Source organism: Pelodiscus sinensis, chromosome 5 (genome assembly GCF_052426305.1).
Source record: "Pelodiscus sinensis isolate ZL-2025 chromosome 5, ASM5242630v1, whole genome shotgun sequence".
Taxonomy (NCBI): Eukaryota; Metazoa; Chordata; order Testudines; family Trionychidae; genus Pelodiscus; species Pelodiscus sinensis.
Window position 1 is genome coordinate 104,776,768 of NC_143056.1, and position 26,187 is coordinate 104,802,954.

The window sequence follows — 26,187 nt, forward strand, 5'->3', positions numbered from 1 at the left end:
TATATTCTTTAAGCCAAGTTCTGAGGTGTGTATTCAGTCAACACCGAAACACAGAGGTGTAGTGAGGGAGATGACAGGCTGAGGTGGAACCAGAGCGCACAGGCCCACATGATGCATAGTGGCAAGCTGGGAGCAGGGCCATGACAAGAACGAGGCGAGCGAGGCACTTGCCTCAAGCACACAGCTGAGGGGGGTGCGATCCCATAGCTGCACGCCATGCCCAGGATTTCAGGAAGTGCACGGGCTGCACTTCCCCTCCCAAATAGCCAGTGCATTGCCTGACAAGCCGGGTCTGTGACACACCAGAGACTTCCTTCTCCCTGATGCCTTCCTGCATGTTTGGGGGGGTGGGGGAATCCTGGGACCATGCCAGCTCCAACTGCTCAGCAGCTATTCAGGAAATGTGCCAGCTGTTTGGAGGGGGGGAAGCAGTGCACATGTTTCCTGAGACCCCAGACCTGGTGCACAGCTGCAGCACCCCCAGGTACTGGCCCCAGTTGTCCCTGTCCCCTCCCCCTGGCTAGATCCCCCGATGAGTACCCTGCCCCAGTCCCCACCGGCACCCTGTTGCCTGCCCCCACCAGCACACTGTACCCTACCCTACCAGCACCCTGCCCCAGCACCCTATTCCCTGCCCCCACCAGCACAGTTGGGGCCACATTAGTGAGGCTTGGGGGGATTTTGAGGGATTGTTTTTTTGCAGTGACCCCTGACCCAAAGCAGGTTCCCTGTCCCTCTCATAAACAAAGACAACGCTGAAACCTTATGTGTTTGACATAATATTTTCTTTAAAAATGAAGCCTGGCCAACAAGCTCCCAATTGGGGTCAAGCCCTCATCTGGCCACAGCATCATAACAGTCCTGAACCCTCCAGACCCAAAATCTGAGCCTATCATACACTGGAACCCCCTGTCCTGAGCCTTTAACATCCCCACACTCCTGCACTCCCACATCCCCAGTCTTTTGCCACAATACTCCTGCACCATCCACATACCACAAATCTGTGTCCTGAGCCCATCATTCTCCCAACCTCCCAGCCCTGAGCCCCTCACACAGTCCAGTCCAAACTCCTGCATCCTCACATCCACGCTCAGCACCCCAACCTTCCACCTGAGCCCAACACTCCCCACCCTACAGCCCTCTCCCCAAGCCAGCAGCTGTTTCTCCATCTCCTCCTGCATCCAAATTCCCTTTCAGAGCTTGCACCTCTCACCCCTTCCTATATTCTTTAAGCCAAGAACCCCTCATTCCCACTCCAGAGCCCACTCCTCCTGTCTGAACCCAGTGAGAGTGTATAAGGGCTAGGGATAGCAAGTGATGGAGAGGAGAGGAACAAAGAGGTGGGGCCTTGGGGAAGGGATGAGGTAGGCTTGACTTGGGGAAGGCTTGTCTTGTCTTGGCATTTAAACAGTGATCTTGGGTATAAAAAGAGTGGAGACCACTGTACTAAACTATCTTTGCTCATGCCTTGCGCCACATCAGCACCCCTGCCCGCGCCGAGGACGGTCAACATCGATCGCTCCATAAGGGCTCCGTTGTCTGATTTCTAAAAAGATGTTTCCTTTATGAGGTCCATAGTAAAGTCAATGTGGTGATCCCACATATGTTTCCAATTTTCAAGATAACTATTTTAACTGGGAGTGTGAGCCATTTAAAGGCTATTGTAGCTATGTTTAAGAATTGAAGCAGGATTTTTTTTCCGGCGATTCTTTTGTTAAAATGGATACTGCTAATCTTCAAAAAGCAGCAGTAGATTTAAGTTTTAAATATGACAGTGATTTTAATGCCTCAGAAATTTTGTCAAAGATTCAGAGTTTTAAACATCAGGCATTAGCACTGTTGCCAAATGTTTCATCTGCAACTAGTTTGGACCTTCTACAGTTAATTCTTCATAAATATAATCTTGCTGAATGTTATCCACAATTGCCCTGCAAATATTTTTCTGTTTACCAGTGAACGTGGCTTCTTGCAAAAGAAGTTTTAGTAAACTAAAATTAATTATTGTTATTTATGTATTTTCCCTTTTTCTATGAAATTACTACTATGAATATATAAACATAAGGTCTGCGTCTAGACTGGCATGATTTTGCAGAAATACTTTTAACTGAAAAATGTTTCCGTTAAAAGTATTTCTGCAAAAGAGTGTCTAGATTGGCAAGGATGCTTTTGTGCAAAAAGTGCTTTTGCGCAAAAGCATCCGTGCCAATCTATACACGCTTTTGCGCAAGAAAGCTCTGATGGCCAAAAACTTGACAGTCTAGATGCAATTTTATAGTCTTGCCTGTTAAAAGAATTTGCGGAAAATCATGCCAGTCTAGACGTAGCCATGTAGTTTATCGCTGTGCGATAGTATGAAAAACAATTAGGTTAACTAGGTAAGTAACTAGGCAGTTAGGAAGCATTATAGATTGCATACAATAAATGTGATACGCTCAAAATCTTTTTTACCTTTTATTCATTAAAGCTTTTATTCATTAAAGTTACCTTTTATTACCTTTTATTCATTAAAGTTACTCGTTTGCTATAACAGTGGTTTTAAATGCTAGATTGAAATATAGTGAGGAAATTCATATTTAGGTTATGTAACATTTATTTCTCTTGTGTTTTATAAAACTTACATATTTTATGAATTTGACATTTTTTATGTAAAAGACATTAACCTAATGAGAACAGGATATGAACAAATTATAGAGAAAAAATATTTAACAGAATGTAAACCACAAAAACTTTATAATTTATGTTTGTCTGTAGTTAGTAAAATAAGTAATTCATTAAACAATAAATATCCTAAGAGGTGAATTAAATAATTCAGTAGTGTAGTGAGGACGGTGCTGTGGAGGAGAAGAGGAGAGGGAGGTGCCTCTGGTCGCAATGCTAGTGGGGCACCAATTTTGTCCCCCTCCACTCCACCTGTCATCCCTCTGTTTGCCTGCTCCTCCTCTGCCTGCAGCCGGTGGCTGGAGTCACCTCTTCCCCACCTCTCTGCCCCTGGCCTGACCCTTCTCCACCTCTGCTGAAGGGTTAGTGTGTGCGGGGCCCTAGAGGGGGTGGGGTAAGATGCAGTACAAGCTCCCCACCACCTCCCAGGGTTGGGCTCAACCATGTGCCAGGTTTGGGGCCTCGCCATGGGAGGAAATTTTGCCTTCACCCCCGGCTGCATAACACTCTCACTACGCCTCTGCCCAAACATTGCATCAACTCTCCCATTTAAGTCATGGATAAAGTCTGACACAATCATAAGAAAGTATCTGCTTTTGAATGGAACCTCTTACCCTTTACGCTGCTACAAGCTTATTATACTGTGAGCATGAATCAAGCAAAATTCCTTTTCGAATAACTGCAAGTTTCCCACAATTGAGGATGACTGCAGAAGAATTTATCCCTTCGTCACTGAGCTCCTAATGCTGTATTTTAATGCAAAATGCTGCATTCTTAGAGCAAAAGTTGCAAAATGCAGTGTGTTTAGAAACAGATGACTATTCAAGCAAATCTCTTCCTGCAACAAAATACAGGACTATGTAGCATTTTAAATACCGACAAGATGGTTTATTAGATTATGAGATTTCGTGGGCCAGACCCACTTCCTCAGATCAAATAGTGGAAGAAAATTGTCACAACCATATATACCAAAGGATACAGTTAAAAAAATGATGTACACATATGACAAGAACAAATCAAATTTCAGAACAGAAGAGGGATGCGGGGGGGGGGAGGTAGATGTCTGTGAGCTAATGGTATTAGAGGTGGGGAAAGGTAAATGTCTGTGAGTTAATGGTATTAGAGGTGATAATTGGGGAAGCTATCTTTGTAATGGGTGAGATAGCCAGAGTCTTTGTTGAGACTCAAGCGTAGAGTGTCAAATTTTAGCATGAATGACAGATCTGAGGACTATTTGATCTGAGGAAGTGGGTCTGACCCACGAAAGCTCATCATCTAATAAACCATCTTGTTAGTCTTTAAAGTGCTACATAGTCCTGCATTTTGTTTCAGCTACAACAGACTAACACGGCTACATTTCTATCACTCTTCCTGCAGACAGATCTCCTGCAGTGCACATTTGAGAAAAGCCCTGGCTTCAGCTAGCAACCTTCTCCCCTAGTTTCCTTTGTCCCCAAATTCTGAACTATACCTGCTGCTGAGGATAGATTTGTTCCAATATGGTGAAAGTAATCCTGGAAGTGATATTTCCAAAAGCAGCTAGGAAGTTAAGGGAATATGGAGAATTTCCTGTTAAACAGGAAAATGGGGAAGTCTGCAACAGCCACAACACAGAGCTATGATTCAAGAGAAGACATCCTTATTTTCCAAGGTGCTTAAGCAGTTGTCACTCCTCCTCAACATAAAACAGTTTGAACTCCACACTGGACTAAGCTGAGTAAACATCACACCTGTACAAGGAAGCGAGAGATGAGTCAAGGACTAACTGCAGGTTTGTCAGCATTTTTTAAGCCTGCCCTAGAGGTGCAAGATGTGGATATCTAAGGGTATGTCTAAACTACATGGCTCTGGTGACAGAGCCATGTAGATTTATTTGTTTGGCAAAGGGAAATGAAGCCGCGATTTAAATAATCGCGGCTTCATTTAAATTTACATGACTGCCGCGCTGAGCCGACAAACATCTGATCAGCTGATCAGCTGTTTGTCAGCTCAGCGGGCTAGTCTGGATGCTCCCCTGTCAACATGAAAGCCTTTTATCGACCTCCCCGGTAAACCTTATCCTACAAGACATAACAGGGAGGTCGATACAGGGCTTTCAGGTAGGGCGCGGGAGCGTCCAGACTAGTGCGCTGAGCCGACAAACAGCTGATCAGCTGTTTGTGGGCTCAGCGCGGCAGCCATGTAAATTTAAATGAAGTCGCGATTATTTAAATCGTGGCTTCATTTCCCTTTGCCAATCAGCCTTATCTACATGGCTCCATTGATGGAGCCATGTAGTTTAGACACACCCTGAAGGGATACATTCAACAATAGCTAAGTAATCTGTCCCTTGTTGGTCATGTACAAATTATGACACCTCTTGGAGGCTAGACAGATATTGAGGAAATTGTTCCTGTTCAGTGGGAGAATCATGCTTAACCAGAACCTAATCATAACATCACAAAATATGTGTCTCCAGCCTGGCCAACATGTTAAGCATAGGTACAGGACAATGCAGTCCATTCACTAAGAACAAATGTAAGGACAAAACAGATTTTGCTTTCCCTTACAACAGCTACATGGTGGGGATTTATGATTTCTAATATGGTGTGAAGGGAGAGATGGGGAACTTGGCAAAAGGAGAAAGGAGAGAAAAGAATAATTATAACCCGTTTTATTTCATACCAGTTTAAATGGCTCTTCACATAGTGTGGGTGTGACGGCACGTTGGGGATTCCCCGTCTCCTGCACCCCGAAATGGCACAAACAGACTGTACCAGCCAGTGGAATTGAGGGTGGTTTATTGCTCCTCCAGCACAGCGCAGCACAGATGTAATCTGGTTACAGGAACTGGGCTAGGATGCCTCAGGCCCCCTTGAGATGGGGGAGACTGGGCCCCTAAAACTCCAGCTCCTCTCCCTAGGCTGTCTCATCCATCCTCCCAGACAGCCACCAACCCACTAACTAAATTCCCTTGCAGCCCTGCCCCCCCAGTCAGGGCCGCATTCCACCTTCCTTTGTTCCTCTCCATGGGGGGTGTCTGGCCACTGGTTCAACCAGTTTGGCCTTACCTCTGCCTAGCGAGGTTTTCCCTGCTGGGTCTTGCTCCAGACAGCAGGGGTCACCACAGCCCAGCAAGTACCCCCACTACGTCACAGTTCTCCCCCCTCCGAGAGCGAACTGAGCAGGGTCACTCCGCTCGTGACCTAGGGAAGTTCGGGTCCTCTGCGTGGGAACCCGCCCTGGGGACATGGGTGCTCCCCTTGACTCAGGCCGGCCGTGGCGAGGCCCCACATGAGCTGGCTTCCGTCTGTCCACTCGCCGCCCCGCTCCAGGGCGACTGGCGCAGGCCTGTCCCTGGGGGTCACACCCACCCTTCCGCTGGCCTTGATCTCTGGCCAGGGTCTCTCGGGCCGGGGCCATGAGCCCAGTGAGCCTTCTCTGGATAACCAGGGCGGCTTCCACCCCCGATGCTCCATCCAGGGAGGTCTTCCCCTCCCATAACTCTCTCAGCAAGCCCAGAGGGTCCTTTATCTGGGGTAGAGACCCCCAAGCCGCTTTCCTCCTGTCTTGGGCCTTCCCGCCCCTCTGGCAGGAGTCACAGGACCGGCAGTACCGCTGCACGGCTGTAAAGATTCCCGGCCAATAGAAGTGCTGGAGCAGCTTCAGCCGGGTGCTCCGGATCCCCCGGTGGCCCCCAACAGGGACATCGTGGGCCAAATACAGCAGCTTGAGGCGATACTTTCGGGGGACGACCAGCTGCCGCTGGACACCCCATGCCCTCGCCTTCCTGGGGGGGAGCCACTCACGGAACAGGAGCCCGCGCTCCCGCAGGAATCTCTCCTGGCCACCTCTCCCCCGGGGCTGAGCTGCATGGAGGCCAGCCTGGTCCCTCAGCCTCTGCAAGGAGGGGTCTGCCTGCACCTCAGCCTGGAATTCAGCTGCTGAGGCAGGGATCGGGACCTGTCCCCCACCTCTGCCTAGGTCCGGAGTCCCAGCCTGGCTGGACCCCGTGTCCACTGGGATGGGACCCTGAGGACGCTGCCAGGAGTCCTTCCCTGGACCCACGTTGTCAGCCCCCCGCTGGCTCTGGTTCCGGGTAGTGACTAGAGCCCGCTGGGATTCATGGGGCCACTCCTCTAGGTCATTCCCCATCAGCACCTCGGTGGGCAAGTGCGGGTGCACCCCCACTTCCTTGAGGCCTTCCTTCGCCCCCCATTTCAGATGCACCCTGGCTACAGGCACCTTAAACGGGGACCCGTCTATGCCCTTCAGGGTCAGCTGCGCGTGGGGCAGTATCCGCTCCGGGGCCACTATGTCGGATCGGGCCAGAGTCACCTCCGCCCCCGTGTCCCAGAAGCCCGTCACCTTCCTACCATCCACCTCCAGGGGTATGAGGCACTCGCTCCGCAGGGGCCGTCCTGCCCCCACCCGGTACACGGAGAAATCCGCCTCCTGAGAATCAGACCTCCCAGGGGAGGTGCACTGAGCATCCTTCCCCTCTCTCTGAGCTGAGGTTTGCCTGCCAGCCCCTGCCTCTGGGGCAGCCTGCCCTTCCTCCCGCCCCAGCCAGTTAACCCTGGAAAGTCCCCGGTCCTGGGACCTGGTGCACTGAGCCCTCTTGTGGCCTTTTTGCCCACAGCGATGGCAAGTTAGGCTTTGGGCTGTCTCTGTCCAGGCCCTGGCTGGTTCTCTGGGGCGCAGACGACCTGTTCCTTGGTCTCGCCCCGTAGTTGACTCCCTCCGTCGCTCAGCCGAGATCCGGTCTCTGCGCGGTTCCCTCTCTCTCCGGGACTCCCGTTCACACCCGGACCGGCTCTCCGTGAACTCATCCGCCAGTCTCCCGGCCTCCTGGGGGTTCTCTGGTCTCCGGTCCTTGAGCCACAGCCTCAGTTTGGGTGGGCACGCTTCATAGAACTGCTCCATCATGACCAGCTTGAGCAGCTCCTCTGCGGTCTGGGCTCCGACTCCAGACACCCACTTGCGGCAGTATTGTGCCAGGCGGGAGGCCAGGTCCACATAGGTCTCCCGTGGCCCTTTCTGTACCCCCCGGAACTTCTTCCTGTACATCTCGGGGGTCAGCCCGAACTTGTGCAGCAGGGCCTCCTTGACTCGGCTGTAATCCCCTGGCTGTAGGTCCTCCAGCTGACTGAGCACTCCGGCCGCCTCCTGGTTCAGTGCGGGGATGAGCTCCTGCAGCCAGTCAGCCGGGGGAACCCGTTGCAGTCCACAGGCCCTCTCAAAGGCACTGAGGAACCCGTCTATGTCACCCACGTCCTTCAGTTGGGCCACCACGGGCCTCTCCAAGCGCCTGGCAGCCCCGGGACCCTGGGGCCCATCCGCACTTGGCGCAGCCGGTGCCCCGCCGGTTCTCCGCTCTGCCATGGCCAGCTCATGCTGTCGCTGCCTCTCTCGATCTTGGCGCTCCTTCTCTCGATCCTGGCGCTCCTTCTCTCGGTCCTCTACTTCCAATTCCTTCATCCGCAGCTGGATCTCCAGCTGCCGCAGCTCCGCTGGGCTGGCCCCTGCCCTAGATGGGCTACGGCTTGCAGGCCTCCCGGGAGACGCTGTCTCATCTCTCCGGTGGGTTCCAGCGCTCCTCCCCCTCTCTGAGCCTGACACACTCTCCGGGGGGGTCTGGCTGCTTCCCCTGGGGACAAGATCCTGGCCCTGTGGCTGGTCATTCTCTTCCAGCTGGGTAATCAGCTGGGCCTTGGTTGCTTTCCGCACAGTCAAGCCCCTCTCTCTGCACAGCCCCACCAGCTCTGCCTTCAAGAGTCGGGCGTAGGCCATCTGCCCGCTGGGCCCCTCGGTGCAGACTCACCAGTCTAGTGCTGCAGCGCCCCACGATTCCCAGGAACCGCTTCGCTCTGTCTCCAGCACGCCTGGCTCCAGGGCTCTTGCTTCTACTGCGCCTTGTCGCTTGCCGCTGGAAGCTCCATCCACGGGGTGCAGTGCATCCCACTTCTGACACCAGTGTGACGGCGCGTTGGGGGTTCCCCGTCTCCTGCACCCCGAAATGGCACAAACAGACTGTACCAGCCAGTGGAATTGAGGGTGGTTTATTGCTCCTCCAGCACAGTGCAGCACAGATGTAATCTGGTTACAGGAACTGGGCTAGGATGCCTCAGGCCCCCTTGAGATGGGGGAGACTGGGCCCCTAAAACTCCAGCTCCTCTCCCTAGGCTGTCTCATCCATCCTCCCAGACAGCCACCAACCCACTAACTAAATTCCCTTGCAGCCCTGCCCCCCCAGTCAGGGCCGCATTCCACCTTCCTTTGTTCCTCTCCATGGGGGGTGTCTGGCCACTGGTTCAACCAGTTTGGCCTTACCTCTGCCTAGCGAGGTTTTCCCTGCTGGGTCTTGCTCCAGACAGCAGGGGTCACCACAGCCCAGCAAGTACCCCCACTACGTCACAGTGGGCAATTTCTTTAACTGAACCAGTGCACAAAACACCATATCCTAAGCACACTTCAACCACTGTGGTCAGGGGCCAGAGAAAACTTTTAGCAGAACTAAATGTTTCCTCTTCTCCAGCAGTAAACAAACCAAATTCTTCTGTGCTGCTGTTACTTCCCCAGAAATTAATTCTATTTCATCTACATAGTTGCTGCAGCTCCTATTGATTCCAATGGGGCATGCATCTGTAGTACTGAAAGCAGAATATGGCTAAAATGAACATTTACCAGGCTAAACTCATGTAAATGTAAAAATGAACATTTACCAGGCTAAACTCATCCATCCAGGGTAAGACCATAGTAGTTAATGGGATTGTACCATGATTAAATTTGGATCTCTCAGATTTTTAAATCATATCTCTTGGCTTGAAACTGCACTTTAATACAATATGTTAAATTCATTTAAAATGTTTTTAAAAACCATATACACAACCCATAGGTTATGGTTTAGTTTTTGTCAGACATTTTATATTTGTATATAATTGCTTATAGAAAACGAGTACTTTTCTATATTATTATGCTTTATTTGTATTATGGCAGCATCCAAACCCAGATCCAGATTGGGGCCCCACTTTTCTAGGACCTGTCCACACCTGACGGTCCCTGTCATAGGGAATTCACAACAGGATTAGAACATGAGAACAGTCATACTGGGTCAGACCAAAGGTCCATCCAGCCCAGTATCCTGTCTGCTGACAGTGGCCAATGCCAGGTATCCCAGAAGGAGTGAACCAAACAGTGATCAAGCAATATCTCTCCTGCCATCCATCTCCACCCTCTGACAAATAGAAGCTAGGGACACCATTCCTTACCCATTCTGGCTAATAGCCATTAATAGACTTAACCTCCATGAATGTATCTAGTTCTCTTTTAAACCCTGTTATAGTCCTAGTCTTCACAACCTCATCAGGCAAGGAGTTCCATAGATTGACTATGCGCTGTGTGAAGAAGCTATTGGTCCAGGAAGTGAAACCAGATATTATAGGAATAACAGAAACATGGTGGAATACTAGGCATGACTGGAGTACAGGTATTGAAGGGTATGTGCTGTTTAGGAAAGACAGAAATAAGAGTAAAGGTGGTGGAGTCGCATTGTATATCAAAGATGAGGTAGATTGTAAAGAAATAAAAAGTGATGGAATGGAGAAGACAGCGTCTGTTTGGGCAAAAATCACATTGGGAAAGAAAACTATCAGAACCTCCCCTGGGATAGTGCTTGGGGTATGTTACAGACAACCAGGATCCAATTTGGATATAGATAGAGACCTTTTTACTTTTTAATGAAGTAAATACTCATGGAAACTGCGTAATCATGGGAGATTTCAACTTTCCAGATATAGACTGGCGAACAAGTGCTAGTAATAATAATAGGGCTCACATATTCCTAGATGTGATAGCTGATGAATTCCTTCATCAAGTAGTTGCCGAACCAACCAGGGGGATAAGGAGGTGTTAGTGCCATTATACAAGGCATTGGTGAGACCCCATTTGGAATATTGTGTGCAGTTCTGGTCTCCCATGTTTAAGAAGGATGAATTCAAACTGGAACAGGTACAAAGAAGGGCCACTAGGATGATCCGAGGAATGGAAAACCTGTCTTATGAAAGGAGACTCAAGGAGCTTGGCTTGTTTACCTTAACCAAAAGAAGGCTGAGGGGGGACATGATTGCACTTTTTAAATATATTAGGGTACGTCTACACTACAACATTAATTCGAACTAACTTAGTTCGACTTAGTTAATTCAAACTAAGCTAATTCGAACTAACGGATCCAGACTAAAAAACTAGTTCGAATTAGCGTTTTGCTAATTCGAACTAGCATGTCCACATTAAGTGGACCCTGAACTGGGCTTAAGGATGGCCGGAAGCAGTGCCGGCAGGGCATCAGAGAAGGATTTAGAGCGTGGAGCTGTGGTCTCAGGCTAGCCGAGGGCTGTGCTTAAAGGGTCCCGACCCCCACCCCGGACAGACAGTTCTCAGGGGTGCCCCGCTTGCAAAGCAGTCCTGGCTTGGATTGCCTGGACTACCCACACTGGGCACATCACACCACTCAGCCATCAGCCCGGCTGCCATCTGGAGAGAGGGGGCAATTGGGGGGCTGCAGGAGAGCTTGCACCCCCAGAAGCCCACAGAGCCAGCCCAGTCCTCCCCATCGGGGGCTCGTACACCACTCCTCCCTTACCTGCTTCCACTTACCCTTCCCTAGCCCCTCTTCTTGATGTACAAAATAAAGATAACGTGTCTTCCAAAATGGAATCTGTCTTTATTGAACAAAACAGGGGGAGACTGGGAAAAGGAGGTGGGAGAGGGGAAGAGAGAGGTTGGGAGAGGGGAGGGCAACTAAAATGATCAGGGGTTGGGAACTGGTCCCACATGAAGAGAGGCTAAAGAGACTGGGACTTTTCAGCTTAGAAAAGAGGAAACGGAGGGGGGACAGGATAGAGGTCTCTAAAAGCAGGAGTTGGATGGAGACGGTGCATACAGAAAAGTTCTTCATTAGTTCCCATAAAGAAGGAATAGAGGACACCAAAGGAAAGGAATGGGTAGCAGGCTTCAAACTAGTAACAGAAAGTTCTTCTTCACAAAGCAAAGAGTCAACCTGTGGAACTCCTTGCTGCAGGAGGCTGTGAAGGCTACAACTAGAACAGAGTTTAAAGGGAAGTGAGATCAAGTCATGGACGTTGGGTCCATGGAGTAGTATTAGCCAGGGGGTAGGAGTGGTGTCCCTGCCCAAGGTTTGTGGAAGGCTGGAGAGGGATGGCACGAGACAAATGGCTTGGTCACTGTCTTCGGTCCATCCCCTCCAGGGTCCCTAGGGTTGGCCGCTGTTGGCAGACAGGCTACTGGGCTAGATGGACCTTTGGTCGGACCCAGGACGGCCATTGTAAGCTCAGGGCTCAGGGTCGGGGGTCTCAGTGGACCCCCTTTATTCTCTTGCACACCTGCTCCTGGGTGGCCAGGCTGGCAGCTCTCCTGCCCTAGACGGCCACTTTCCTGTGCCTAGTGCGGAGATCGTGGACAAGGTCCACGATGTCCGCACTAGCCCAGGTGGGTGCCCGCCTCTTGCAGTCTCAGGCAAGCTCCCGGGAGCCGCCAGCCTGGTCCCGGAAAGAGGGGGAGGGCTGGGGGGCATCGGGTGGGTGGCTTGATCCATGCCAGGTGCAGGGTCTGCTGGCTGGGTGCTGTCAGGCTTGCACCTGGCATGGGCACCGTAGCCAGCCCATGCCCCTGTAAGGGGTCCGGGGCAGGGAGGGGGGCAGACGAGTTTCCCTGGTATTGGCAAAAGTGGCCACCAGGGAAACCTGGGGAGGGCTAGCATCCACTAGTTCGAATTAAGGGGCTACACACCCCTTAATTCGAACTAGCTAGTTCGAACTAGGCTTAATCCTCGTAAAATGAGGTTTTCCTAGTTCGAACTAAGCGCTCCACTAGTTTGATTTAAATTCGAACTAGCGGAGCGCTAGTGTAGCACCTATTAAAGTTAGTTCGAACTAACGTCCGTTAGTTCAAACTAACTTTGTAGTGTAGACATACCCCCAGAGGAATAAATACCAGGGAGGGAGAGGAATTATTTAAGCTTAATACTAATGTGGACACAAGAACAAATGGATATAAGTTGGCTAGTAGGAAGTTTAGAATTGAGATTAGACGAAGGTTTCTAACAATTAGAGGAGTGAGGTTCTGGAACGGCCTTCCAAGGGAAGTAGTGGGGGCAAAAGATCTAGCTGGCTTCAAGATTAAACTAGATGGGTTTATGAAGGGGATGGTTTGCTGAGATAACATGATCTCAGTAACTAATTGACCATTCATTATCAGTGGTAAATAGGTTAATGGGGGGATGATAGGAGTTATTATAGAGAACTTTTCCTGGGTGTCTGGCTGGTGAGTCTTGTCCACATGCTCAGGGTTCAGCTGATCACCATATTTGGGGTCAGGAAGGAATTTTCCTCCAGGGTAGATTGGCAGAGACTCTGGAGGTTTTTCACCTTCCTCTGTAGCATGAGGTACAGATCACAGCTGGAGGATTCTCTGCATCTTGGGGTCTTCAAAGTATTTGAAGGCTTCAATATCTGAGATATAGGTGAGAGGATTATTCTAGCAGTGGGTGGGTGAGATTCTGTGGCCTGCATTGTGCAGGGGGTCAGACTAGATGATCATAATGGTCCCTTCTGACCTTAAAGTCTATGAGTCTATAAGAAGAACTTCCTTTTATTTGTTTTAAACCTGCTGCCCATTAATTTCATTTGGCGACCCCTAGTTCTTATATTGTGGGAACAAGTAAATAACTTTTCTTTATTTACTTTCTCCACACCACCCATGCTTTTATAGACCTCTATCATATTCCCCCTTAGTCTCCTCTTTTCTAAGCTGAAAAGTCCTAGGGAATGTCTACACTACAAAGTTAATTTGAAATAACAGCAGTTATTTCGAATGAACTTTAATAGCATCTACACAGCCAAACCGCTATTTCAAAATAAATTCGAAATAGTGGAGCACTTATTTCGAATGTGATAAACCTCATTCTATGAGGAATAACACCAAATTTGAAATAGCTAATTCGAAATAAGTACTATGTAGACAGTTATTTCAAATTAGGGGGCCTCTAGCCCTTCCCAGTTTCCTCTGGTGGCCACTCTGGGCCAAACCAGGAAAACTCCTATCCCCTCCCGCAGCCCCAGGGCCCTTAAAGGGGTAGACGCTGGCCACTGGGCACGTGCAAGAGCCAGGCCTGCCAGAAGCCGCAGCCCCTCAGCCAGTGGCCACACAATGGCAGCCAGCCATCCCCCGCCCAGTCCCCCAGTACCCAGGGCCCACCCACCTAGACTGGTGCAGAAATCATGTATCTCATTGAAGTGTGGGGGGAGGCCCCCAATGTCCATGATCTCCACACCAGTCAAAGGAATGCTGCCGTCTACGGCTCTATAGTGGCCACCATGGCCCGCAAGGGACACAGGTGCACCCAGGAGCAGGTGTGCCTGACAGTTAAGGACTAGGGGTGGCGCCGCAGCAGGGGCTTCCACCTGCCCCTACTTCCCCGCCCTCAACCAAATCCTGTGGGGCAGGGAGGTCCACGCCAGCCCGGGGGGCAGCGAGCCGGGAGCTGAGGTCTCTGACCCAGGCGCAGCAGAGGGGCCACCACCAGCTGTCCCGGCACCAGAATCAGCAGGGTCGTCTGGGAAAGCCATACCAGGTAAGTGCCAGCACTGTCCCCTACCCGGTGGGGAGGCAGGGAGGGAAACCAGGGACTGCGTGCATGGGCCATGCCTCCCACAGATCACGCAGCCACCTGTGCACATGCGGGCACATACCAGTCCACCCTTGGGTAGGTGGCTCCAGCTGCGTGCCACACAGGGGCCGTAGCTCAATAGCCACACATGTGTGTGACGAGACCCAACACGCTCCTGACCTCAGGGCGGGACACAGCAGGGCGCCCTCCCTTCACATGCCCCCTCTACACAGGGGCAGGGGACATCTCCCTCCCGCCTCGCTGCCCTATCCACAGCACAGGGGCCTGGGTGCGGTCTCGGGGCATCTTCCACTCCTGGGCAGAGTCGGACATGCCAACCACGGCCTCTGTGCAAGCGCGTCGGCTCTGACGCTGCAGGGCAGGGTCACCCTCACCTCGCAGGAGGGGGCTGGGCATTATCCACTGTGTTCCCAGGGACAACTAACCACTTCTCTTCTTTCTCTACAGCTGCACCAGCTGCTCATGAAGGGCACACCACTCCGTCTGGGACATGGTCCCGCACCCTCAGCAGGACCATCACCACGCGACAGAGGTACTGAGAACAGCACCTGCAGGTCCTGCAAGCCCAGACCCGAATCATGGAGCAGCAGGGGCAGAACAACCAGGAGTTCCAGCGGGAGCTGCTTGTCCAGGATCGTGCTATCTGTCACCATCTGCAGGCCCTGGTGCAGAGCATGTTGCCTCATGCCGGTCCTGCACCTGCTGCCCCCCCAACTACTGTTCCTCCTCCCACTCCTGCCCCCTCCCACCTCTTCCTCCTCAACCTCCACACCCTCCTCCTCAATCTCCACACCCTCCACCTCAACCTCTGCACCCTCCTCCCCATCCCCCCAGGGACGCCGAGGCCCCCTCTCCCGTGGTGCTGGGAGGCAGTTGGCCCAGCAAGACCCCCACCCCTGAGCGCTGAGATTCCCCTTCCCCTTCTTCTCCTTGCTTCCCCCTTCCAGCTACCTCCTCCAAGTTTTCCCCCTTCCCTCCCCCATCCTCTCTCCTGCCCGCTCCTGCCTCCTTTCCCTGTCTCCCCAGAGGTTCATCCCCCCACCCCCGTTGTTTCTATTTTTGAAAATACGCATATTTTATTTGACATCAGGAAGGGGGGCTAGGGAAGGGTAAGTGGAAGGACGAGTGGGAGGAATGGGGCAGACCGGGGAGACTGTTAGTACTCTTTAGGGTAGAAGTTCTTCCGCAGGGCCCCCTGGATCCTGACAGCCCCTCAATGGTCCGCCCGGATGGCAGCCTGCAGACAGTGCAGCCAGGCTGCTGGCAACGTGTCCATGAGATGCAGCAGAGTCCCCAGGGATAGGTCTGTTTCCATGTTGCACAGTGCCGTGGTGTCCCGAATGAGGGCAAGCAGAGCACTCCGAGACACAAATGCTTTGCTGTCCCTCAGCGAGGTAGACCAGAATGCAGAGAAACCTGAGAACTGTCCGTCCAGGATGGAGGGGTCGGGTCCCTTTAAGCACAGATCTCGGCTAGCCTGAGGCAGCAGCTCCACACACTAAGTCCGACCTTGATGCCCTTTTGGCACTGGTTCCAGCCAGCCTTACCTTCGATTCAGGGTTCACTCAATGTGGACACGCTATTTAGAATTAGAAAAACGCTATTTCAAATTAGTTTTTGTGTCTAAATGCGTTATTGTGAATTAGCTTATTTTGAATTAACTAATTCAAAATAAATTAATTTGAAATGGTAGTAAAGACATACCCCTAGTCTCTTTAATCTCTCCTCATATGGGACCCGTTCCAAACCCCTAATCATTTTTGTTGCCCTTCTCTGAACCTTTGCCAATGCCAGTATATCTTTTTTGAGATGAGGAGACCACATCTGTATGCAGTATTCAAGATGTGGGCGTACCATCGATCTATATAAGCACAATAAGATATTCTCCGTCATAGTCTCTATCCCTTTTAAATGATACCTATCATCCTATTTGTTTTTTTGGCTGCTGCTGCACACTTCATGGATGTTTTCAGAGAACTGTCCATGATGACACCAATATCATTAGTTTAAATGATTAGTTATAGGTAAATTAGCCCCCATCATATTGTATATATAGTTGGGATTATTTGTTCCATAATGCATTACTTTACATTTATCCACATTAAATTTCATTGGCCATTTTGTTGCATTTGGTGAGATCTTTTTGACGTTCTTCACAGTCTGCTTTGGTCTTAACTACCTTGAGCAGTTTAGTATTGTCTGCCAACTTTGCCACCTCACTGTTTATCCCTTTCTCCAGATCATTTATGAATAATTTGAATAGGATTGGTCCTAGAACTGACCCTTGGGGAACACCACTAGTTACCCCTCTCCATTCTGAAAATTTACCATTTATTCCTACCCTTTGTTTCCTGTCTTTTAACCAGTTCTCAATCCATCCTTATCTTCCCGCTTATCCTATGACAATTTAATTTACATAAGAGCCTTTGGTGAGGGACCTTATCAATGGCTTTCTGGAAATCTAAGTACACTATATCTACTGGATGCCCCTTGTCCTCATGTTTGTTGACCTCTTCAAAGAACTCTAAACGATTAGTAAGACATGATTTCCCTTTACAGAAACCATGTTGACTTTTGCCCAACAAATTATGTTCTTCTATGTGTCTGACAATTTTATTCTTTACTATTGTTTCAACTAATTTGACGTTAGACTTATGGGTCTGTAATTGCCGGGCTTGCCTCTAGAGCCCTTTTTAAATATTAGCGTTACATTAACCAAAGGTTACAAACCATAGTTAATAGTTCGGCAATTTCACATTTGAGTTCTTTGAGAACTCTAGGGTAAATGCCATCTGGACTTGGTACTGTTACGTTTATCAATTAATTCCAAAACCTCCTCTAATGACACTTCAATCTGGGACAAATCCTCAGATTTATCACCTACAAGGATGGGTCCCCTCATGATGTCTTTGCACATCTCCACTGTTTGGACTTCTGGGGTGTAGCTGGAAGGGATTAGTCAGTTTGTTATTACACCATCATTCCCCTCCAGAGATAGAGGAAAAGGGCCAATGGACTTTGTGAAGGAAACCTCTTCATGTCCTTGAGGTGAGGGCTGAACAGTGCTGTCTACTGTTGGGGTTCGTATGGCAGCATCTCTAGAGCTGGTCTGCACTGGGTTAGTATGTAGTATCCAATCCTAGTTGCAAATATCTAGTGCTCAAACTAAGCCCAAGAACTGCAGAATTTCTTCACAAATCTAGACTTATTCATGGTCTTGGCGGGCCTGCTCCCTGCTTGCTTGCATGCATATGCATACATAAGCCCCAATGGGATCACTCCCAGGAGAAAACTCTGCAGTTTGACCTGAGCAATACTTTCCAGGGGGTTTTCTTACCAAAGGGATATCTATATGACCCTCAACCCTCACTTGGGCAAATTCCCACTCACATTGTTTCCTCTGAGTTCCCTCCTACTTATCATCTACTTCTTGGGGTGGGAGTTGCCATCCACTGATAAGGGAGAAACAAACATTTCTGAACTCAGATTTTGTCAAGTCAAAAGTCCATTAATTAATCTTTAAGGAATGCAAGCCCTTCTCATGAGGATTCTGGATTTCCAGTGCCAATTGTATTATTTCTAGATTCTGTGTAGAAAAGAGGTTCTCATTTTCCAAATAGATGTCACGTGTCATTTTGGACAGTACTGAATCAACTACTCCAGAGAGATAAAGAAAATGAAAGAGCAGGATCGCAAAAGCTGGTCTGCAAAAGCTGATGGGCTTGGGTGCTGTGCAGGTCTGGGAGCCAGCAGCTAGACCCAGTGTGGGGCTGGGAGAGAAAGCCCCATAAGTTGGGGGGGCTTCTGCAGCCAGGCTGGAGTGGTCCCCAGCCCAGTGCCTGCTTAGACAGTTAACCAGTTAAAGTTTAGGGTTAACCAATTAGCTAATTATCCAGGATTTTGCATCCCTACCAGATACCAAAAAAACAATACCTATCTGCCTCAAATTTGCAAAGCCTTAATGGTGATGTCAGTAAGGAAAAGGCAGAAATAACATTCCAAATGCATGCCACATGTCAGATAGGCTAAAAAAAGACTTGAATAAGTTCATGGAGGATAGGCCCATCAGTGGCATGATCAGGGATATAGACCTATGCACAGGGTGTCCCTAAAAAGCTGATTGCTAGATGACAGGGGATGGACTGCTCAATGAATTGCTCTATTTTGTTCATTCCCTCCGATGCAACTGACACTGGCCACTTTTGGATATGGGACACTGGATAGATGGACCATAGGGCTGACTCAGTATGACTATTCTTATCTGCTAATATGGAAATTGACTGTAGTCTAGGAGACTGACACTAAGATTTTGTATTACAGTGTTTTCTCTCTGCATTTGCTCAATAGTGTCTCATGTATTGATCTTTCTCCCTACCCTTTTATTATTTATATACATACAAGTTTGTGGAGCAAAGCTTGGAAGGGTGTCTCACAGCCATTTGAAAATGGCAAAAGAATGTATTTTTTATTTCCTGACAAAAATTATATTACATTGTGAGCTTTGAATCATAGCAATTTCTTCTGCATTCAGACTTGTTATGCATGATCTCAGAAAGAATTTATTATGGTAAAGTAATCTGAAGAACTCTTTCTGCAACACAAATATAGTATTTCTATTGTAATTTGCGTTTTTATTTCCACTGAATAATCTTGGATTGAAGTGAGCAAACATAGACAGAATTTCCTAATTATAGAAGAACTATCAGTCTTTATAAAAATTGTGTATGTACACATGTGCACACACAGTGACAAGTGCCAGATGAGAGGAGGGTTCCATTTGCAAAACTTCAATATTTCAGTAAATTGAATGCATCCTCAGGTTTCAGCTAAAATTAAATGAAGTTGAAAGTGTTTCAGAGTTAATATCCCATTTGGCAGATACATATTCTTATGCATACCCTTCAGCATCTCTTCAGCACCTGAACAGTACAAGAAAACCATACATATGGTTTATGAACATGTAAAGGTGTTGACACTTCAATGGTTGACAGGCTCAATGGAAGAGGAACATGATCAGAGGTGAAAGTAAGCCCGTGTGCCCTGGTGCAACACTCTGGCTAGAAGATGGCTGGCTAACTGGGACACTCAACTACATGGAAGGGGAGGGGCACTCCCAGCCTGTCTCCCAGCTTCCTGCAGACTGCCACACTCAGCAAGAAAGAGTCTGGCAGGTTAGAAGGGCTCTCTGGAGGTGCTTCCCATGGCTGGCCCAGCTCTGAGCCCTCCACCCACCACTGCCATTTTGGGGAATAGAGGTGAGGCTAAAGCTGCATATACTGGGGCCCTGTTGCTTATCCTGCTTCCTCTGCTTATAGAGCAAGGGGAAAGTGCAAATCCTGCTGCATTCCTCCTCTGCCCCTCTTCTGGACAGCCAGGAATGTGAGAATGCAGCAAGCTCTGCACTTTCCCCTTGCTCTGTAGTCACAGGAAGTGGGAAAAGCAGCACACTTGGACCTTGAATGTGTGGCTGCAGCTTCCCTACCCTCCAAAATGGCACCCTTGACCCCTGCACTCACCCTTAAACCCCTCAGCCCCCTGCTCTGAATCCTGCACCCTCATATCACCTTGCTCCACCACACACTCCCAGCCCCCTGCCCTGACTCCACACACCAAAAACCTGAGCCCCTCCTCAGTCCCCCCACCCTGAGCCCCCATGAACTTCAACCCTGACTCCTGGACCCTCCTTCCCCCCACATCTCCAGCCCTCTGCCCCAATTTCTATATCCCCACACACCAAATGCTTTTCCCTGAGCTCTTCATACACCCTAACTCTAATTCCTGCACCCCCACACATGCCAAACTGCTGCCCTTCATAAACCACAACCCCCTGCCCTGAGCCTCTCATACATCCCAACCCTAATTCCTGCATCCTCTGACACCTCAACTCTCAGTCCTGAGCCCTCTGAACTCCACTGCACATTTATATGTCTTACATGTAGTGTTGAATCACAACACCCCACCCATAGGCTATGGCTACGCTACAGAGTTTTGTTGGAAAAATGGATGTTTTTCTGACAAAACCCATAGAGCTTCCACACCTCAAGTGCATTTTTGTGCAAAAACATTGAAAGAACAGAGGGGTTTTTGCACAATTGGTATTCCTCTTTCTATGAGGAAGAAGCCTTTTTGCAAAAGAGTTCTTTTGTGGAAAGGCATGTGTGGACGGGGAGCAGGGGTTTTTGTGTAAGAAATGGCCTCCAGGAAAAAAAACAGTGCCCTGGTGGCCACTCAGAACACATAATAGAATTATGTGATAATCAGATAATCAGAATGATGACAACAGCACCTCCTTTGTCAGCCTCTTTGATTATAATGTCAGAGTTGTTCCGGAGGCTGTGAATGGCATTGCGTTCTGCATGACTACAGACTACCTATGCTACATCGATGACATCATCATCATCTGGACCCATGGGAAGGAGACTCTGGAAGAATTTCACCATGATTTCAACAGCTTCCACCCCATGATCAACCTCAGCATGGACCAGTCTACATGGGAGGTCCATTTCCTGGACACCATGGTGCAAATAATTGACGGTCACTGCAATACCACCCTATATCAAAAGCCTACTGACTGCTATGCTTACCTGCATGCCTCCAGCTTCCATCCCGGACACACCACACGATCCATTGTTTACAGCCAAACACTGAGATACAACCGCATATGCTCCAACCCCTCAGACAGAGACCTACACCTACAAGATCTTCAACAAGCATTCTGTAAACTACGATACCCACACGAGGAAGTGAGGAGACAGATTGACATAGCCAGACGTATACCCAGAAGCCTCCTGCTACAGGACAAGCCCAAGAAAGAAACAAACAGAACACCACTGGCCATCACCTACAGTCCTCAGCTAAAACCTCTCCAACGCATCATTAGTGATCTACAACCCATCCTGGACAATGATCCCTCGCTTTCACAGGCCTTGGGAGGTAGGCCAGTCCTTGCCGACAGACAACCCGCCATCCTGAAGCATATTTTCACCAGCAACTACACACCACACCATAATAACTCTAACTCAGGAACCAATCCATGCAACAAACCTCGGTGCCAACTCTGCCCACATATATACACCAGCAATACCATCACAGGATCTAACCAGATCAGCCATACTGTCACTGGTTCATTCTCCTGCACATCTACTAGCGTAATATATGCCATCATGTGCCAACAATGCCCCACTGCTATATACATCAGCCAAACTGGACAGTCCCTACGTAAAAGAATCAATGGACACAAATCAGATATTAGGAAGGGCAACATACAAAAACCTGTAGGGGAACGCTTCAATCTTCCTGGACACACAGATCTAAAGGTAGCTATCCTACTGCACTTCAAAGAGAAACTGCTGAGCTAAAGTTCATCTTCAAGTTTGACACAGTCAACTCTGGATTAAACAAAGACTGTGAATGGCTTGCTAACTACAAAAGCAGCTTCTCCTCTCTTGGAATTCACACCTCCAGATCAGCTACTAGAAGTGGGCCTCATCCTCCTTGCTTGGATCCACCTCGTCATCTCCAGCCTGATTCTGGCCTGCATTCATACCTGCCTCTGGAAATTTCCACTACATGCATCTGACGAAGTGGGTCTTTGCCCACGAAAGCTTATGTTCCTACACTTCAGTTAGTCTATAAGGTGCCACAGGACTCCTCGCCACTTTTGCAGATTTAGACCAACACGGCTACCCCTCTTATACTGATAACTGTGTAATTGTGTAAGTTAGATGAAGCATGGAAGGACATAGGGAGGCACTGGGTACAAACTGTAAGCCAAAGGGGAGTAGCGGAACATCTTAATAAGAAATGTCTTGGTACAAAGACTCCCTAAAAACTAATGTACATACCGACATAGGTTCAGGACCGGGTCGAGATTGACAGCATAAAGGATAGTAAGTAAGCCCCCCTTCCATAAGGTGAGGGGTGGTAACTAGGCAACAGAGGGTGGTAACCTGGTACGTAAAGAAATGATGTAAGTTGTTTGTACCTGTCTATAAAAGCAAACCGCAGCGGGTTCTCTCCGGCCAACCTGGGGGGGGAGGGCGCACTAGACACCTGAACGGCAGGTGTCATTGCCTGAACTTACAGAATGCACAGTAGCTTAACTTTGACTAACTGCTGTTAATATCTGATATATGGCAATAGGCCTGCCCGGTGTTGGTACCTTGTCAACGCAGGCCACAGTGCCCAGTGGTGTAACATTGTACTGATCTCTGTTACCAACTGGTAGAGCTTCGTATTTGACAATAAACCTGCTCGATTGATTTCAAATCTTGCCTGCATCTGCCATTTCCAGGGCCTCTCAGAGATCTCCTGTGTTGACCCAAGTACACGGGGTCTAACACTCTAGGTAAAGAGAGTGCTGATTGTCACGTACTCAGCTGAAAGTTTATCACCACCAATGGAGTAGAGGTCCTGTCAGGAGCGCGCCAGGACGACCCTGACCAGACGACGCTGACACTGACAGGCCTGACCACTGAAGGTACCAAAGTACGAAAACACCTGGGACATCCCCCTCTTCTGGGCCGCAGAATGTTGTGGTCACTGCTCACAGAGGTGGGCCCAGCCTCAGGGACAGTGTCTGCAGGGATGACTGACTGCCTCTCCCTCTTGTGTGTTCTCCACAGCCGGACCAGCTGGGACGGAGGGCTGAGCCACACCACTGAAGCCATCTGCCAGAGACTGGGGGACCCGCAGATGAGCCAAGGTGTAGGAGGACCTGATGCGCCAGCATGTCGGCGTTCTCTGAGATATCCACCACACCCTGGAGTGTAGGGTTAATGCAGACCTGGCGTGGCGGGAGTGCGCCTTGTACTAATTGATGTCATGCTGTGACACAATGTGTAGCATCATTTCCCACATGGCAGAACACCCAACTGATGCTGCTGCTCCAGGCTTCCACCTTCCTGGCCCCCCTCCTATGGCCATTGCCCACCTGCCAGTCCACTCTGATATTCGTTTGCTTCTTCCTTTAGTAATGCCCATGGTCCCTCCCCAGGTGATGTCTACGGCCCCCTCCTCCTGCCCCCTGCCAACCCTGACTCCACTTTAGCACCTCCTCCTCTCCACCCTTTTGTGGCCCCCAGACCAACCCAACCCAACAAGGTCCCTGCACCCGACACCTTGAGCTGCCCCAATACTCCTCCCAGTCCTGATTCCCCCTCCCAATTCCCCCTCCCCCTGCCCACCTTCTCTTAATGTTCAATAAAAAAGACTTCTTTTTGTTTTCAAACCACACAGATTTATTGGGAGATCAGGGAACAGGCAAGGGGAGGGGGAAGGGATAGAACAGCAAGACAGAAGCCCCTATTAGGGAGGCCCTGGCGAGAGTTATTGGGGTGCTTGAGAGAACCTTTCCCTCAGAGCCCCCACATGTGCATCCAAGCCTGATGAGCCTGGTGGGTGGCAGCTGTCCAAGGCTGCTCAAACACACGGCCCTCACAGCTGGCGTCTGTCCCCTACCCCGGGAGGAAGGCCTCCCCCTTCCGCTCCTACAGCACACTGCCACCACCTCAGGGATGTTGTGCTCCCTGATGTACAGGTGGGTGAGGAGGCATCAGAAGCATGCCTTGAGGCAGCTGAAGGCATATTCGACCTGCACCCAGGCTTGGTTGAGGCGGGCATTGTACTGCTCCCTGCTGGGGTCAAGGTGGCCAGTATACGGCTTCATCAGCCAGGGCATTAGTGGGCATGCCACATCCCCCACTATGCACAGTGGCATGTTCACATCACCCACCACAAAATCCTGGTGTGGGAAAAAGGTGCCCACCTCCAGCTTGCAGCATAGGCTAGAGTTTCTAAAGACTTGGGCATCGTGTTCTCTGCCCGACCACCCCACAAAAATGTCTCTGAATTGTCCCTAGTGGTCCACCAGGGCCTGCAGAACAATAGAAAAGTAGCCCTTTCGATTTATGTACTGAGCCACTTGATGGTCCGGTGCGCTGATCGGGATGTGCATCCCGTCAATGGCTCCTCCACAGTTCTGGAACCTCAAGACAGCAAATCCAGTCATGGTTGCGTCCAGGTCTCCTAAAGGGATGACACTCTGCAGCAGCAGGGATTTCATGGCAATGACCAACTGCAGAAGGAGACAATGAAACACACCAAACATCCCAGGACCCAGCCTCCTAGGAGGCTCCCTTCCAATGTAGGAATCGGTTTTGCTGAAAGTAAGCGTGTCCCAAGCGAATCCTGTACGGGAAGACATTTATGGAGTACTTACGGAATCCTGTGACACAGGATCTTTAGGCACTCTAAGAATTTGTTCCACAAAGTCTCTCTGAAAGAAAAGGCATACAGGGGAATGCTAAGTTCGTGGCGGCTACGAGTAAAAGCTTTCTACAGCCCCATGGCTGGACGCAGCATAGCTTTTCTTCCAAAAGGTCTCCAAAGCAACTTTGTGGATGAGGGCAGCTGTTGAAACGTACAACTCACGTGAACCTTTTAGTCTCAGAGCTAATGAAGGCACCGGATATTCAGAAAGTAAGACTATCCCCAGTGAATCCTAGACAAGAAGAGATAGCAGGGTACGCCAGACTAGGTGATAGCTCAGTAACGCATGTCTCAAGCAACATAAGAATTCGTGCAAAAAAGCATCTCGGAAGGCCAACCTCATGGAGGGGACCCTGATCAAGTGGTAGTTTGCTAGTCGCCTCTTTCCACTGCCAGTGTCTGGAAGCCCCATAGATTTGTTTTGCACCAAAACTTCTCGAAATCAACTTCTTTGATGAGGGCAGGTGTTTAAATGTGCACAGTCCGTGAAAAGTTTGGACCCACGCATAAGGACGGAATGGGTTTTTCCTGCAAGGAAGACTGCCCGAAAGCACTCCTGACCGGGAAGAGATGTGTGGTGTACTCCAGAACGTGTGACAGGCTTCAAGGCCTTTCTGAAGCAATCTAACAATTTGTGCGAAAAACAGCTCAGAGGGGGAACCCGCATATAGGGGACCGCCGAGCTAGTGGTTTCTAGCGAGTAGCATCTTTGCACAGCCACCAGCCTGGAAGCACCGTAGACTGTGTTCCAGAACCACACGAAATCAACTTCCTTCATTTCTGTTCAAATGTACAGCTGGCGTGAAAAGTTTCTTCTCAACTCTAAAAGGGGGGAGGTTCTTCGGAATGTCCCAAGCAGAGCCTGATCGTCAGGAGTTTTGTGGGGTACTCCAGACTGTGTGAGCTTTTTTACGCATTTCTGAGGCAATCGTTAGAAAAAAAAGAAAATGGGTAAAAAAAGCACATATTGCAGAGTGCAGAGCGACTGGTGGCTATCTAGAATCAGCTTTCTTCAGCCAATGACTGCAAACATCAGGGATTCTTGTTCCAAAATGTCTCCACGTCAACGTCCCTGAGCTGGGCAGTCATTTAAATATACAGAATAGTGATAGAAATGTAGCCGTGTTAGTCTGGTGTAGCTAAAACAAAATATATGGACTCCCCCTGACGGTCAGAATTACAATCTGGATTTCTATATACAAAGCTTCTGCAACAACGCACAGACTGACATTATTCGCAAACAACAACAAGCGACACACAATCTCAGCCATGCTGAACAACATGCCGTCCAGAGTCTCAAAAACAACCTGGACATTATAATCAAACCAGCTGACAAAGGTGGTGCTGTGGTCATTATGAATAAGGCCGACTATAACCAAGAGGCAACCAGACAACTCTCCAACACCACATTTCACAAACCTCTCTCCTCTGATCCTACCTCGGAATACCAAAAGAAATTACTCTGTCTCCTTAAAAGCCTCCCTACAGCTACTCGGGAACAAATCCACACAGAAACACCTTCTGACCCCCGACCAGGATTTTTCTATCTGCTTCCCAAGATCCATAAACCTGGA